Here is a 17,872-nt window from a genome sequence, read left to right on the forward strand (position 1 = left end):
TCTCAGCTGCCCTGCCCCAAAGAAACAGGTTGCAGGAGTCTCTCTGAAACCTCTCCCAGCCTTGACCTCCCAGCTTTGATTCGGAAGCACATCCACACAGCACTTTTTGTTTGCTACCAGCTCAACTCCCATAATCCCTTTTCCCCACTCCCTAGCCACATGCTCAGCTCTTTGCTTCACACACCCTGGGCACCCACACCCACTCACAGCACTTCCTGGGGGCTTTAGAAACAGGTATCCTGTCATCACCTTGCCAGCTATGTGCAGGCCAGATTCTAGTCTTCATTCATGGAGAGCCCTTTATCTATCACCAGGCTACTGACACCCTCCCTGCCAAACACTCAAGTTTCTTATCCCCCAACTGTTCATTCTGGGGAGTCCTCCAGAATTAGATGCTTAGAAGTCACAACCCCCTAATTCAACCACATCCATACATCCATGTCACATCACAGTTGGTTAAAGATAGAATACAACTGTAGTCTGTTAATATTGGTCTCTTCTTTGTTCCCAGGGCCACCTTAGATAGACATAGGCATTCCTGCACACAGAATGACCTTTCTAGGCAAGGGGCGATTCCTTCGTTTGTTTGTTTACATCTCTCTCTTTTTGGTTCCCCCACTGTAATTTTCTTAGGTCACCTTCAAGTAGTGGAACTCCTGTCACTTCAGGTACTGGAACCCACACATTACTTCAAATCATCCCTGTTTTCCACTACTAAGCTGCAAAGATATTGTGGTCCTGCTCTAGTATCTTGCAAAGCACCACAAGTTCATATCACTTAGCCAAATTCTCCTCACTTTCCCAGGTACAGATGGAGCTCTCACCCTGCTGTGCATGCCTACCATGCAATCCATTTCTTTAGTGATGTTGCCAATTATTCTTATTTTGCCCAGGAGAAATTCAAAGAAAACCACACTTCAGTCTCTAGATCCAAGAAGAGAAAAAAAGAAAATGTCCAGGAGGCTGTTCCATCTACTTAATACCCTACCAACTAGAGTTCCATTTGCAGGAACATGGTTTCCTGATGGCCACATGTAGGCTGGAGCCACGTGTGGAATTCTAACACATCCCTCTTGCTCTTCCGTCACAGGAGATGTCTTCACAATGAAAACATTAGAAAGTGAGTGAATAAACCCCTACTTCCCAACCCCTATGGAAAAGCAATTTCAAAAATTGCCTGGCCCTTTGAAAAGTTGCTTTACAGTTCGTGGAGTGCAGCTCAGCTGAACCCATTAAACCCAACCTACACTCTTGACAGGATTATTTATTTTTGCATTCAAAAATAGCAATCACATAATAAAAACTGGGGATTAGCTGGAAATGGGACAATTGTGGATATGCTGCTCATCAAAATGTACAATTATTGGGTTATTTAGAGGATGGAAAGTTCACGTTGAAATCATGCTGATGTGCAAAGTATAGTCTGTTCATCATAGTATATAAAAGTGAGTAGAGGGAATTATGTGCTTCTAAGGAGGCTGTTTTGCACTCTGCTTGTAGTGTTTACTGTGCATGAAAAGGTACATGCATGGTGCTTAAAAAAAGGGAGGGCTAGCAGGTATTCAACATTTCATTTCTTTTTTACAGAATCCCAAATCCAGGGCCTAATGCTGTGATGTGCCTGCTAGGAACCAATGTGCACAGTGAAAGCCCAGATGTTGTAAGAATGGGTTTTCTGCACCTCTGTGCAAAGCTGCCCACTGCAGTGTCCTGTTGGGGTTGCTATGGTAACCTGCTGCAACTTGGCATTTATACACAGGCACACAGCCACACTCTCTCACTTCAGGGCCAGATGCACTATTTAAATACCTCGATTGTCTCCCACCCTCCCAGTCAGTGGGGTATGCTCAGAACCACAGACGGGCTGATACCTATTCTTTCTGGTTCATTATGCTCAAAGGAAGAAGGAATGAATTTCAGTTTGGGTGGGTGGTTAAACAGATCGGGGCAGAAAGGAAGAGGAGTCCAAATTTATGGAGGATAGACTCAAAGGTAGTTTTGAATTTAACTTTTGTGGTCTTGATCATGCAGCTCTTGGCCAATGGTGAGGGCTGTAGTGAAGTTGGTTTTGGGATTTCCCTACTCCTATCTTTGGAACCTTGTTTACTTAATCCATCTCCTGGAAGAATCTGAATCAGTCAATTCTGGAAATTTATTGAGCTGTACTTGCTCAGCACTCAGAGGCATTACTAGGAAACAGAAGTTAAAAAAAGTCTCTTGCTCTCAAGTAGTCTCTAGTCACTGGAAACACAAAGATACCTATAAGAGCTGTACCTACCTAATTGTGTGGTATGGCTGTTAAGGGGTATAGGGATGCTGTGGAGGGATCTGCTTGCATGACAAGAGCAGATTCCATGGTAATCATGGACCGGAAGCTTTGACTAAAATCAGACCTGTCACTTCTTTGAGTGAAAGAAAAAGACAAACAATAAGAAAAACAAGCTTTGGCTTCCCTTTGCCTCTAGGATCAAGTCCTGTAACTTCACTGAGGCTAACTGGGTCTTCTCATTCTGGTTGCAGCCAGCTTCTCCAGCCCTTTATTCCTCCAAGCCTGCCATGGCCTTCTGGACTCTTTCAAGACTTTGCACATGTAGCTACTCTGCCTAGAAGGCTCTTTGCCTTTTCTCTATTAGGTGGTATCCATTCTTCCTTCTAAACCATGCACATGTCATCTCTCTATGAAGCCTGTATCCCACTTCTGTGCTCTTTGCATGGATTAAAACAGAAAAACACCCACAAATGTGCAAAATTAAAGGTAGATTAGGTTTGGCTTGGACTAGGAAAGGTGAAGACATTTAAGGTCATGGAGAAAAGATGAGCAAAGGCATTTGGTGGTGGGAGTGAATATGGAAATGGCGTGCATATGGCATAGTGTGGGGATCAGCCTGCCTGGACAGAGCCTTGTGGCATAACAGTACTGGGGACTGGGCCTGGCTCTGTAGAGTGGCACATGGCTTTCCACTTCAAAACTAGGCAGGGAGGGCTGACTTGACATAGAAAGCATTAAAGTCTGGCTCCCAGAGGCTATCTCAGCCATCAGCCTTGGCAGTTTTGCTTGTGGTGTAATTCTGAGTAGAGAAGAGGAGTCAATATCTCCTTTTCTTTCAGATAGGGTTTGCAAACTGTGATTCAAGAGCCCAATATGACTTTTAGGTATGTTTTGTTTGACTATACATGGTTTTTAAAATGCTTTGAATATGAATGTTTTTAGTTACGTCTAGATTGCTATACTTCTCACAGATACTGATGGTTCTGTGCCTGATATTCTTCTTCATAGTACTTATCTGGTTAACTCTAAGCCATGTAATCTAAACCTAAACCCCTGCTTTCAGATGTGTGGTGAAAGCCTCAAAAGTGTTGCAAAATAACTGTCATTTCTAATTTAAAATATTTGGGCACATAAGCCTTAGCATCCTCTCAGGAGATTTAAGAGATTTGCCAAATTAGTCAACTAATATTTCATATCTAAACTAAAATTTCATATTTCAGCCTTCAATATAGTAGACATTCCTGCTTTGGAGCATATTTGATTTGGAGATAAGGAGTTAACCTGAAGTGTGACTTCCAGGTTTTCTGTGCTGTGAATAGAATACATTTTTATATCAGCCTCATCACTATTTGAAGGAGAAGCCCTTCTATTTCACCCAACTATTGAGCTTTTGCATGTGTACAACTTAGTGAAGAAAGGTGTTTCTCTTGTGCCTTGGCATTTTGCTTTAGCTGTCATGGCTTTTGATTGAAGAAGGTATTCCTGAAGATAAATCAATCAGCCTGCAGAGAGGTAGTAAGTTCCCACATGCAAGGTGCTGTTTAAAGTGTCTGGAGCAGGCAAGTGTGGCGGTTAAAAGAACAGGCTTTGAAGACAGATTTGCTGTCAACTTCTGGCTTTCTACTTATTCCAGCAGTGGAGAATATAGAAGAATCGGGGAGCTAAATAACTTACTCAGGTCACTTCGTGAACAGTTGATGGATCCATCATTCGAACTCAGGTCAATATGATGTTTAAGCCTTTCTCTGAGCTACTATTTTACATGCCTTAAAAGTTTTCAAAATCATTTCTTCTTCATGGTTGAATAAAAGGAGCCCTGAAAATAGTTAAAATAGGGAAAGCACACTCACCTAGTTTGTACAGAGGAGTCTTTTATGGTCTTTATGCAAATACATCTTGAATATCCTTGCCCATTGAGTGATTTCTCACACCAGCCTTAATAACTTCATCAAAAAATAGTCAGATAAGTACATATACTTTGCTAAGAAGAGTTTGGAAATTCTTATTTATTTATAGTTTTCAGGTTCAGGTAGCCATATTTCCATGTCCCTATGGTGACATGTATGGGACTCACAATCATGATAAACAAGGTAGGTAGGCTGCATTGGGGATGAAGGTAATATGTTCAGTGATCTTCTGAGGAGGGCCCTACAGAAATGCAAACTGAGAGTCCCAGAAAGAAGACTCCCTTGTTAAATGGAGCTCTCCAGAAAGTAATATGGTTTTAGCTACTTGTCCAAAGCCGATCATCTTTGTATTGGGTGGTCTTGTGCTTAGAACTTATTTTGAGAGCTCAGTGGAACTGTTTAAATAGCAGTTACTGAGCTTTTCAGTTGGCTTCAAAGGTAATATTGGACATAATGTTACTTATGGGTGAGCTTTGGCCTGATAGGAAACAGTTAAAATACCCAGGTATCCCCAATTCTTTTCACACATCTCTCCATCTTCTCATTTGAGGGGAAACTTTGAAGTATGTTCCTTTTCCTTTTTTTTTTCCTCTCCACTACAGTGAGCTGCCTAAGTTAACAAGTAAATGCATTTGTATAGATTGGCAGCCCTATCCAAGACACAATAGATGAATGGTAGCAATCCTAAGGTAGGTTCTTCAGCACTTATATAACTCATGCTAGCAGAATGTGCTAATTTATAGTATTGAGAGGGTTGTTATTTACCGTTTCTCTACAGGAATTTAGATGTTTACAACAAAGGAATTTTGAATGTGAATGATGAATTTTACAACATTTTAAATGCTTTTTTAGATATGTTGATATGACTCAAATTCAAGTAATTAGAGTTTTTGAAGAAAAAATAAATTTTTAATTTCTTTTTTTTTTTTTTTTTGAGATGGAGCCTCACTTTGTCACCCAGGCTGGAGTGCAGTGGCACAGTCTTGGCTCACTGCAACCTCCACCTCCCAGGTTCAAGGAATTCTCCTGCCTCAGCCTCCTGAGTAGTTAGGACTACAGTCACCCGCCACCATGCCCGACTATTTTTTTTTTTTTTTTTGCATTTTCATTAAAGGCAGTGATACTTTTGTTACATACATGTTACATACATACATGTTGGCCAGGCTGGTCTCGAACTTCTGACCTCAAATGATCCACCCACCTCGGCCTTCCAAAATGCTGGGATTACAGGCATGAGCCACCACACCCAGCCAATTTTAGTTTCTTTATTCATCTGAGGAAGCAAGATTGACGTCTTGTCTTATAGACACACTATATATACACATATATATCATATACACACACACACGTACTTTTTTCTTTCTTTTATTAGAAATGTAATTAAACTTAAAAGACTAGTAGTTTCTCACATTACGGCCAGTTTATGAGAACAAAACTTGGCAACTTTTCAGCAGGGACATGCGAAGTTCTCATTTCTTCACTTTTAAACCAGTTCATGCTTATGCACACAGATGGCAAAAAGAGCTCTGTTATGAGCAAGTTAATCTCCCAGGGCAAGTTAAGGTCTATGGAAATTTCAAATGTACTACAAATTGACACCTATCATCATTTTATTATTTTTAAAAAGTAATTAATTACGTTTTTAAAAAATTGTTTCAATCACTTTTGTTACATGGTCATCTATCACTATTTTATTCCTACTAAAAATATGAAATAGTTGATATTTTGTTTTTAATCATGTACACTTTAAAATGTTAATAAAACCCCCAAAGTATTGGTATAGATCTCTAGATTTCCAAGGAACAAACAATCAAATTGTTGACGGTAATCTAAACTGACATGACTACTTTTGTGAAACGATTTGGTATTATATAGTACAGGTGAAAATGTATATGCCTGAAGATTTTGCAGTTCCACTTCTAGCTTTTCATTACACAGGAATTTTTACATGTATACATGAGAATATTTGTTGGGAATAGCAAAACCTGGAAGCAACCATTATCAGGAGACTAGAAATGTACAAGGTGGCACCTTCATCGGTGATATATTATCTCACCAGGAGAGTAAATGAGTTGTAGCTACATATATCAATGTGGGTAAATCTCACAAATGTAACGTTAGGTGAAAATAAGAAAATAGCTGAAAAAAATATAGTACAATTTTATTTATGTAAATGCAAAATAACATATTGTTTAAGAATACATACAAATGCAAAATTTTTATGAAAAGCAAGAAAACAAAAACAAAATAAAAGACGAGTGTTACCTCTTGTGGAAAGGGAAGATTGTGTGAAGGGAGAGGGTGAAAAAGAGGGCCTCAAAGCTTCCAGCAGTACCTGATACTTGTTTTCCTTTTTTTTAAAAAAAAAATACAAATTAATTTTTAAAGAACAGTTTTAGGCCAGGTGTGGTGGCTCACACCTGTAATCCCAGCACTTTAGGAAGCCAGGTGGGTGAATGGCTTGAGCTCAGGAGTTTGAGACCAGCCTGGGCAACATGGCAAAACCTCATCTCTACAAAAAATGCAAGAGTTAGCTGGATGTGATGGCGTATGCCTGTGGTCCCAGCTACTTGGGAAGCTGAGGTGGGAAGATGGCTTGAGCCCAGGAGGTGGAGTTGAGCAGAGATCCTACCAGTACACTCTGGCCGGAGTAACAGAGTAAGACCTTATAAAACAAAACAAAACAAACAACAACAACAACAAAAAGAACAGTTTTAGATTTATGGAAAAATTGGGAAGACAGTACAGAGAGTTTCCATATTATACCCCATACTCAGTTTCTGTCACTATTAACATCTTATATTAGTGTGATACATTTGTTACAATTGAAGAACCAAGGTTGATTCATGATTTTTAACAAAAGTCTATACTTTATTCAGATTTTCTTAGTTTTTACCTAACATTGTTTTTCTGTTCCAGGATCTCATCCAGGGTACCACAGTACACTTAGTCATCACGTCTTTTTAGGCTTCTCTTGGCTATGACACTTTCTCAGGCTTGTTTTGGTTTTGATGACCTTGAGAGTTTGAAGAATACTAGTCAGGCATTTTGTAGAATGTTCCTCAATCAGTATTTGTCTGATGTTTTTCTCATCATTAGACTGGAACTAAGGTTTGGAGAAGGAAGCTATAAAGTGTCATTTTCATCAGATCATATCAAGGGTACATTCTATCAACTTGACTTCTCACTGTTAATGCTGACCTCAGTCACTTTGTTGAGGTTGTATTTGCCAGGTTTCTCCACTGTGAAGTTACCTTTTTTACCCTCTCTCCACTCCTTTGAAGGAAGTCACTGTGCACAGACTATTCCAAAGGAATGGGGAGCTGTGGTCCACCTTCTTGAAGGCTGAGTATCTACATAAATTATTTTGAATTATGCTACATAAGAGAATTGTTTCTTTTCTTCCATTTATTTGTTTACTTATTTATGTCCTATGGACTCATGAATATTTATTTTATACTTTGGGTTTTAATTCAGTACTACTTTATTGATTTTATTGCTCAAATTGTTTGTCTCAGCATTGGCTAATGGAAGCTCTTTTAGTTGGCTACTGTGAAACTTTGACATACCCCAGTCAATGTGGGTTTTTGTTTTGTGAGCTCCTTTTTACTTCTTGTCACTACAGGCTTCTCCAGGGTCATCTTGCATATTACCTGCCCCTATTCTAGAATCAGCTATTTCTCCAAGCAGCACATGATTTTTTTTTTTTTTTTTTTTTTGAGACGGAGTCTCACTGGAGTGCAGTGGCACAATCTCGGCTCACTGCAACCTCTGCCTCCTGGGTTCAAGCAATTCTCCTGCCTCAGCCTCCTGAGTAGCTGGGATTACAGGTGCCTGCCACCACACCCAGCTAATTTTTATATTTTTAGTAGAGATGGGGTTTCACCATATTGGCCAGGCTGGTCTCAAACTCCTGACTTTGTGATCTGCCTGCCTCAGCCTCCCAAAGTGCTAGGATTATAGGCACGAGCCACCATGCCTGGCCCCCATCACTCTTTTAATTGGAGGATGATGTTAGAAACCAAGATCTGGGAACTAGGTGGGCTTGTTGCAGGAGTGTTGTTGCTGCTAGGCTCTCTCAGCTGACAGAGCAAGGAAATATATGTCTTTACTAACATATGTGTACATCTATCTGTAAATATTTCTATATGTAACCATATGTGTCTATATTAAGCTAATCATGAGTTCATACTGATGTCTCCAGCTTTAATCCATTATCTAATTATCATTACCTGATTAACATTAAGTCTCATCTAATTCATGAATCATCTCACTTCCTCACCGTGCTTATCCTACTCCAACAATGAGTAACCTAGCTCCCACCATCTACCATCCATGTATTTAATTTTTCAGTTTCACTGTGGATGTATTACAGTATTGGAATTGTTTGTCCATACCACTATGGGGAACAATTTTATTAGTTATAGGGCAGTTTTTCTGTACAATTTCTTTTGTCTTTAGTCTTACAGATTACTCTAAAGTTGCTTAGGCCAACACTTCCCCCCAACCTCCTTCCAGTGAGGTTGTTCATACATTTGTGATATAGTTAGCATTTTGTCACATTCTGCATTCATCCTGGGATCACCCAATCTCCTAAATGTTTTATTTTCTTTTAATTTGCGCATATAAAGTTGCCCGTTTGTTCCCTAAAGTTAATGAATTTTCACTCATGTGTGGTGTAATAAATCCGCAGTTATAGAATCATACAGAACAATTTGATCACCCTACAAAATCTCCTACCCTTCATCTATTTAATCCTCCATTCCTTACTTCCAAACTCTGGCAACCACAGCTTTTTTACCATCACTGTAGTTTTGCCTTTTCCAGAATGCCATATAGTTGTAATAAAGTATGTAACCCTTTTAGACTTGCGTCTTTTCCTAATATCATGCATTTAAGATTTATTGACATCTTTTCATGGCTTGATAGCTCAGTTATTTTTATTGCTAAATAATATTCCATTGCATGAAGTACCATAGTTTGTCCTTTTATCTATTGAAAAACATCTTGGTTGTTTCCAGTTTTTGGCAATTATGAATAAAAATACTATGAACATTAGTATGCAGATTTTTGTGTGCTTTCCTTTTTTTGTAATCTCATGCAGAGATTTGACTTAATCGTATTCCTCAATTCACAGCATATTTTATTATAGGTCTCTGAAAGCCCTTACTCCTTCCAGTCATTTATTGATTCGCCTATTTGCTTTTTTTCCTTTATACCTACTCTCAGTTTTCACTCACTGTTCCCCATAGGAAAATATTCTAATTTCCCTAATGCTTATTATTTTTTTGGTATGTGTTCTTGCAATAAGTCAATAGTTGTTCTGCGTTAATGTATTTTAAATTCAAGGAAATTGTGATGTGATATTGTTATTCTGATACTGACTCTTTTCACTCAGCACTATATTTTTAACATCTACTCATACTACTTAGTATAAATATAGCCCAGCACTGTCCAATAGGGATTTCTGTAATAATGGTAGTATTCTAGTTCTGCCTTATCAAGTATGGTACTTTCTGGCCAAATGTAACTCTTGAACCCTTGAAATATAGCTAGTACAACCAAGGAACTGAATTTTTATGTTTACATTTTAATGAGTTTAATTTTAAACAACTTCATGTGGCTAGCGGCTACCATATTGAACAGTGAATACATAAAACATGCCCACTATTGCAGAAGGGTTTATTGGAAAACAGAAGTCTTATCCCTTGATTCTGACTGTTGCAGAACACTACATGATGGTCACCTATAACATTTTGCCAGTCCTCTCAGTGATGGACATCCAGGATGCCTCCTGCTTCCCATCACTATAAATAATACTGCAGTTATCATTTTTGTACATATTTCCTCAAGGACTTCTGTGAAAATTTATCTGGGATACATAGCAGGAGCAGAATTGCTGGTTTATAAAGATTATGCATATTTAATTTGGCTAAATACTACCAAACTGTGCTCAGAATGGCTGGATCAGTTTGTACTCTCATCAGTAGTATTAATATTTGAGGGTTCCTAAATCCCCATACTCCCACCAACAGTTGGCATTGTACAGTGTTCTAATATTTGTCAATCTACTGAGTGTAAAGTGACATCTAACTGTTACTCCTTTCATATTTTAGGAGCATGTTAGATATGAGGGAGCTTATCTCTTTGACTGTAACATGAGTTGCAAATGCTATTTTTCCCAGGTTATTGTATGTTTTTTGACTTTGCCTATGTTTTTGTTTGCTTGTTTATTGGTTGGCTGGTTTTCCAGAAGTCTTTGGATTTTATGTAAGTGAAGATATTAATTATTTCTTTTTGACTTCTATACCTTATGTCTTCATTGGAAAGGTCTTCTTCACTTTAAAGTTATAGAAGTATTCATCATTTTTTTTTTCCTGAATACTCTAATGGCTTTATTTTTTGCATTTAAATACCTGGTATATTTAGAATTTATTGTGGTATGTAGTTTGATATATAGCTTTATCCAAGTATGCTATATGAAGTACCAACTTTAGCTGATGTCTTAGTCCATTTTATGTTGCTATAATGGAGTACCTGAGGCTGGGTCATTTATAAAAAAAAAAAAAGGCTTATTTGGCTTACAGTTCTGTTGGTTGGAAAGTTCAAGATTGGGTATCTGCATCTGGGGAGGGCTTTAGGCTGCTTCCACTCATGGTGGAAGACAAAGGAAAGCCAGAATGGGCAGAGATTACCTGGTAAGATATCATCACAAGAGAGAGAAGCAGAGCTGCCAAGATTTTTTTTTTTTTTAACAACCAGCTCTTAGAGGGGACTAATAGAGCAAGAACTCACTTACCTCCAAGGAAGGCATTAATCTACTCATGAGGCATCCACCCCTGCAACCCAAGCACCTTCCATTAGGCCTCACCTCCAACATTGGGGATCAAATTTTAATAAGTGGTTTGGGAGGACACACATCCAAGCTGTAGCAGTTGTCCACATTGTTACTTAGATGGTTGATTACCATTTATTAAATAGCTCATAATCTCCCCTCTGATTTGAGATGCCACCTTTATCATATAATAAATTCCATAGTACATTTAGGTCTATTTCTGAGCTTTTATTCTGTTCTATTACTATGTCGATATATTAATGTGCCTATATCATATTGTGTTAATTATTAAAACTCTGTAGTGTGTTTTAATATCTCACAGGGCTGGTCACCCTTTGCTGCTATTCTTTTCTAGAGTTCTCCTAGCCATTCCTTTTTTCCGTATAAAGTTTAACTGGCTTATCTGGTTCTAAAAACGTAACAACAACAAGAATAACAAAAGCTAGTGGTATTTTTAATCATAAACCTTGTTAAATTTTTAAATTGATTAAGAAATAACTGAATATTTAAGATGTTGAGTTTTTCTACTTAAGAAATTTATATGTTTGCATTTGTTCAAATTTTGACTGCCCTTTAGTAGAAATTTAAGGTTTTTTTTTTTTCTCATATAGTTCTTGCACATTTCTTGTTAGATTTACTCCTAGATATTTTATCTGTTTGTGCTTTTGTAAAAGGAGTGTTTTCTTTTTGATTTATTTATTTTCCAAAGGATTATACTTTCTGTATATGAAAGCTATTAATGTTGTGTGTTAATTGACTACTTTTGGTTGACGGAACGTGGTGTTAGTCATGTAAACCACAGCAGTACCCAGTGAAATCCTTTTACTGTTATCAGTTTCTAGCTGGCTTTTAAATTCTAAATACGAGAAAATTCTGATGGTGAATCTGCCGCACTATGGAACCTGTGTACCTATAGCATCTTTTGCAGTTATGCAATGCAAATCTGTACGCTTTCTGTGGTACTGACTGATGGCTTTGGATTGTCCTACTCTCCCTGGGATATCTACCTTTCCCAAATATGGATTCTGAGAACTCAAATTCTTTCTTACTCATGTCTCCCATCATAGTCTCATCCTGTACCTTGACCTCATTATCTTTACAATATGCCCTCTCCTGTCCTTCCTGATTTGTCTGGCTGGCTCTTTCAGTCTACTGCCAGTCAAGGATATAACCTGAAAAAGCACAATGGCAAAGGATGACTGCTTTATTGAAAAGTTCCTTCTGTACAAACACTGGGAGGAGTGGCTATTTCCTTTTTCTCTCCACGGCTGCTTCTATACCACATGTTCTTAGCTTCAAGACCACGTATAGGCTACAGACTTAATTGAGTATAAAATTTATGCATAAGGGCAATTTCTTGAAAAGAAGGTCCACAACTTAAATCATATTTTTAAAAAGGTCTTGTAAGTGGGATAGAGATGAACTTTTTCTTTTCTGGAATAAAGAGTTCTTAGAAAGTGACTTAAAGAAGAAAAACTTTTCTCCCTCAGGCGACAATTCTATGAAGAGTGATTCAGCTTGGCAAGACCCTACTCCATGAAGTATTCACAAACCCTAGATTCTTCCACCTTGTTGCTCTGCCATTCCCCAGGCCCTTATCCTCTTCTGCAGAGTCACCAGTATGTGTGTTTACACTCACAGGAAGGGGAAGGACAGCCATTCAGGGTAACAATTTTCTTTCTCTCTCTCTCTCTCTTTTTTTTTTTTCTTTTAAGAAAGTAAGGCAAAAGTTGCATACATCCCTTCTACTCCAATGCCATAGGTAAGAACTTTGTTGCGTGCCCGAAATCCCAGCAAAGGATACTGAGAAAAGCAGTCTCATCTGGGTGGTCATGTGCTCAACTTAAATTCTAGAAGGAAAGAGAGAATAGATTTATTTGTTTATTTATTTTAAATAGCAGTCAGTCCCTACCATAAGGATTCAAAAAAAAGTAAAAATCATTCTTCTAGGCCCATACAATTTCACTCTCCTTCCAGGAAACACCTCCTGTTTGAAAATACACATCTTTGGCTTGGTAGTCTTCTGCCTCTCCTAACAACCTCTATTTATCGTCTTCCAGGTCACTCCCCAATGTGCTTAGTACTGCCTCTCTGTATTTTCTGCTATGACAACTCCTGCCTTTACACAAGAACACTTTATTAACTATATAGGCCTAGATCAAAACATGTTTTCTTATAGGGCAAGATATTAAATATTTTCGACTTTTTAGACCAGATGGTCTCTGTTGTAACTACTCAATATATCTTTATACTGGCAGAAAAGCCACCATAGACAATATGTAAGTTAATGTATATAGCTGTGTTCCATTAGAATTTTATTTGCAAAAATAAGCAATTGGCCTATAGGTTGTATTTTGCCAACCCCTGAAGTACACAACACGTTCAGTTTTCTACTTTATAATTCCTTGATTCCTGCAACTCCGCCTTCATAACTCCATTTTACTTACCCACAACTATGGTCACACCCTTCTCATCCCTAAAAATTCTTCAACCCTGAAACTGCCCCTACTCGAACCACAAATTCTTCTTTCCAGCTTTCTCATGCTCTTTCACTCTGCCTGATAATTGGTCCTTGGAAATTCACCGTTTCAATGACACTTTTATTTTCTCCATGTCTATTAGAATGCTTTGACATATTTTCCTTTTCCTGAACTACCTTTTTATTAGAATCCTCAATTTCAGTGCTGCTTCTTGTCATTATACAGCATCTACCAGTCAAATGTCCAGAGGTAGATCAATTTCCCGAATTTACATGCTTTACCTTTACCACCAGACTGAATGCTGAGATTTGTGTGTAAATTCTCCTGTTTGTGTACATTCAAGGTACTATAGTTATCTGGGTTCTAGTCTACATTTGGTCCTGAAAATTGCTTATTACTTTTTATTGACTTTGGTCATCCCTTCCTCTCACTTCCCCAAGTGACTACCTTAGTAAGGTAGTTAAGCTCCCAACTGAATTTCCTATCTTTACACCTAGCATAAGATGTTGCCTTGTAGTTGAGGTTATCAGGTATATTATCTCCAGTTTCATATATTTCCAACACACAAACTTGTAGACCCACTTTGGAATTCATTGTTACTTTCTTACCTCCAATTTCCAATGTATTTTGAGCAGCTTCTAAGTAGCAGTCATGATAGTAGGCTTTTGGAAGACAGTGAGAAATAAAACAGACATAGTCCTGTCTTTACAGAACCAGGAGTTTGATCTCTTCTAGGAACATAGGAACCATATATGTATGTATGTATATGTGTGTGTGTGTATGTGTGTGTGTGTGCATATATGTGTGTGTATATATATATATCTCCTTCCTCTCTTCTAGATTTTTACTTTTTCTATTCCTCTTTTTCCTAGATCTTTTCCTTAAGCCTATAAGCATACTCAGCTTTCCTTTGTCTTAAAACATTAAAGAAACTTCTGCTTACCTGTGTACTCTCTCAGCAAGCATCCTTTCAGTCTCCCAATCACAATAGCAGTCACAGTCCTGTCTGCTTCATTGCACTGAAGTCACCATTGATCCTCTAATGTTAAATCCAGGGAACTTCTATCATCATCTCAGTGGCCTTCAGTTGCATTTGTCACTGTTGATCTTCCTTGAAATTGGTCTCTTCTTTTCTTGGGTAATGCACAATCTCTTTATAGGAAGGAAAATAACTTGTAAAACTGAAAAAAAAAAAAAGCGCCAGTGCATTAAAAAAAGAAGAAGAAAAAAAAGAGTCCTTGCCAAATCAGTTGGTGGTGACTTCAAAGGCCTAGTTATCTCCCAGCTTGTGATATTTTGACTCTTAGAACCTGCCCAAGAATACCCAGAATTCTTAGCAAGGCATAAAAAGACTCTATAACTGATGATTCCTACCTCTCTAGCACCATCTCAAAGTAACCTCATATTAGTTTGGACATTTTCGATTATAAGACAAAATTCAACAAAAAGTGATGTAAACGGAAAAGAAGATGCATAGGCTCAGGTCAATGAAGGTGCAGTGCAGCTTGCCTTTATCTGGGCTCCAGTTGTGGGTCTCTGCAATTTTCATGACTTTGACCTCTGGGTGTGAGCTTCATCCTCAGGCTGGTAGTAAGATAGCTGCAACAGTTCAGGCATCCCTTTCATATGGAAAATGTTCAGAGGAAGAGTCAGGATTGCTTCTGAGAAAGCTCTCCTAAAAGGAAGGAGGCATCTTTCTACCAGCAGACTCCTGCAAGCTACTCCTTGCTACTTTTTGGCATATGTTGGCTTAGGCCTACTCTTCCTTGGACCAGTCTCTGTGTTAAGAAGAAGGTAATAACTGGTCAGCCTGGGCTAATCAGAGTCCATTCCTGGAGCTGAAGTTACCCACCCAGACATCATGGCAAGCAGTAAGGTGAAGCGACAGCCTCAAAGTTACTTCAGCAACTCTCCTCCACTTCATACTTCAGAAATAATGGGCTATTACTGGCTCTTTTATTTTTCCTTCTGATTCTTTTCATTCTGCCTTATACATCTTACATAAAATCTCCTTCTAGGAATCTTTTGAGGGCTCTTTGTACTCCTGTATTCTCATAGCACTCCATGCACTTATATTCCTTGGTAATATTCTATTTCTAAAATAATTTTCTTCTCTATTTTCCTACCTCTGTGACTGTAAGCTCCTTAAAGGCAGACAGTTTCTTAGTTATCTGTGTCCACAGATTCTGGCACAGTGCTGTTTGGCATGGAGTACCTACTTAGTGAATGTATGCTGAGCTTGGTACCATTGAACTTCAACAGACTAACTCCTGGGAAGCCATGGTGTAGCTCAGCAGCTCTCTAAGTGTTCCACAGACCTTCCCAGGGACTGATGAGACCCTTTCCAGGGTGTCTTTGAAGTGAAAACTATTTTCATCATAATATTAAGATATCAGTTATCTTTTTCACTGAATTGATATTTACAATCATGGTGCAAAACAGTAGTGGGAAAAACTGTTGGTGTCTTAGCAGGAATTAATACACCACCAAACTATACTAGCAGTCATTGTACTTTTCACCACTCTCACTGTTTTTTTTTTTTTTTAAATCCAGTTTCATTTAAGAATAACCCAAATAAAGCAGTAACAATTATTAATTTATTGTAAATTCACCCTTGAGTACATGTCCCCTTAATATTCCAAGTGACAAAATGTGGGGTACACACAGAAAGCACTTCTGCTGCAAGCTAAAGTGAGATTGTTTGATTTGCAGGCTCAACTATCTACTTTTGTCTTGTATCACAACTTTTACTTGAAAGAACAACTGACAAGCTAACTATAATTATTCAGACTCGAGTAATTGGCTGAAAGTTTTTTGAAAGTGAACTAAGTGATCTTGGAAAACAACTGACAGTGTGTGTTGCCAATGATAAAATTCAAGCTTTTAAGATAAAAATTAACATATTATGGAAACTTGTAAATGCCATAGTGAGCTTGACAGCTTTCCAATACTTGAAGACTTTTCTGATGAAACCAGTAATGCTATTAATGCTTGAGGGTTTTTCAAATTGTGTAATGAAATGTACCAGCATTTGGAAGATCTGTGTAACTCCATGAACTGATATTTTCTAAGCGACCAGTGCATGTATAAAAAAAGTTCAAATTTCAACATGGACAATGATTTTGATAAAGAGCGTACAAAATGTTCAGTGTATGACTTATGTTTCTGCATTGCCAGTCACCTTTAAGAAATTAATGCTTGTTGAGTTTTGGTGTAGTATTAAAGAATATCTATAATTATCTGAGGTGGCTATTAAAATACTCCTTCCTTTTCTAACTTTATATCTGTGTGAAACAGAACTTCTTTATCGATTTCATCCAAAATAACATGGTGTAGTGTATTCGCTAAAGAAGTGGAGATGAGTATCCATCTATCTTGTATTAAGCCAGTATTTAAATATTTACAAAAAAACATTGGACACTGTTATTGTTCTCACCATTTTTTGTTTTGAAAAATATAGGTTTTTTAAAATAAAATATATGGCTTATGTTAACATGTAGTGGGTTTCTTATTGTTGTAATGAAATGGATTAGTAAATATTTTAAAAATTTCTTAGTTCTGGCTTCAAATATGGTAAACATTGGTAGATATACCTCATATAAGCAAATGCTCGTTATAGTTCTCAAGAATTTTTAGGAGTGTAAAGGATTGCACAGGCCAAGAATTTTGAGAACTGCTAACCTAACTCCCATGGTACTTCAGCTGGGAACTGACCCTGATATCCCAGGAAGAATTAATTGTCTTTCATGTGAATGTAGCAGCACTTGGTTTACATCTCTATTACAACATTCCCACAGAATAGCATATTGGTTTGTCTGCCTGTGAACTTAGTGCTGACGGATACCTGATATTCAGTGTTTAATGAACAAATAGACACACAGACTGACTGACTGACTGAATGATTGAATGAGTAAGAGTTCCTGATCTGCTCTTTCTACCCCGAGGTCTGTTTTTGTTCCTGAACTGTTATGAGAGTCCTGTGGGTCCTATGGAGAACAGAGCTTTATACACACACAATAACCTCTTCTAATTAGATTTGCTGCCTTCAGCTTCCATTCCCTTCAGCCATATGGGAAATTTCTGTGGGTCAGAAAGGAAGAGTGCTTGGTTGAGAATTTCGTAATTATGGAACTTAAGGAGATTTTCAGAGGTCCTTTTCTTTTGCCACTATCTTGAGGGTTTTGGACATACAGTGAGCCTGGAAGGCGCATTGTTATGGTTACTTAAAGGTCACAGAGGAGACCAATTGAGAGACTCTGACATTTAAAGCAACTTTGGCATGTTTCCCAGGGGCCTTGGTATTAAAGGATAGGAGATGGCTGTTGTTACAGAGCCACTCGGAAAAGTATGAGCTACTTTAAGACAGAACACCTAAATCCAA

The 17,872-nt window shown here is 38.0% G+C and overlaps 1 protein-coding gene across 2 annotated transcripts in view; it reads left to right on the forward strand.

Annotated features, from left to right (window-relative positions):
- ASTN1 (astrotactin 1) overlaps nucleotides 1-17,872 on the forward strand; it is a 321,704-nt gene that overhangs the window by 1,017 nt on the left and 302,815 nt on the right. The gene's annotated exons all lie outside the window — the stretch shown is intronic.

This window comes from Theropithecus gelada, chromosome 1 (assembly GCF_003255815.1).
Source record: "Theropithecus gelada isolate Dixy chromosome 1, Tgel_1.0, whole genome shotgun sequence".
NCBI classification, from domain to species: domain Eukaryota; kingdom Metazoa; phylum Chordata; class Mammalia; order Primates; family Cercopithecidae; genus Theropithecus; species Theropithecus gelada.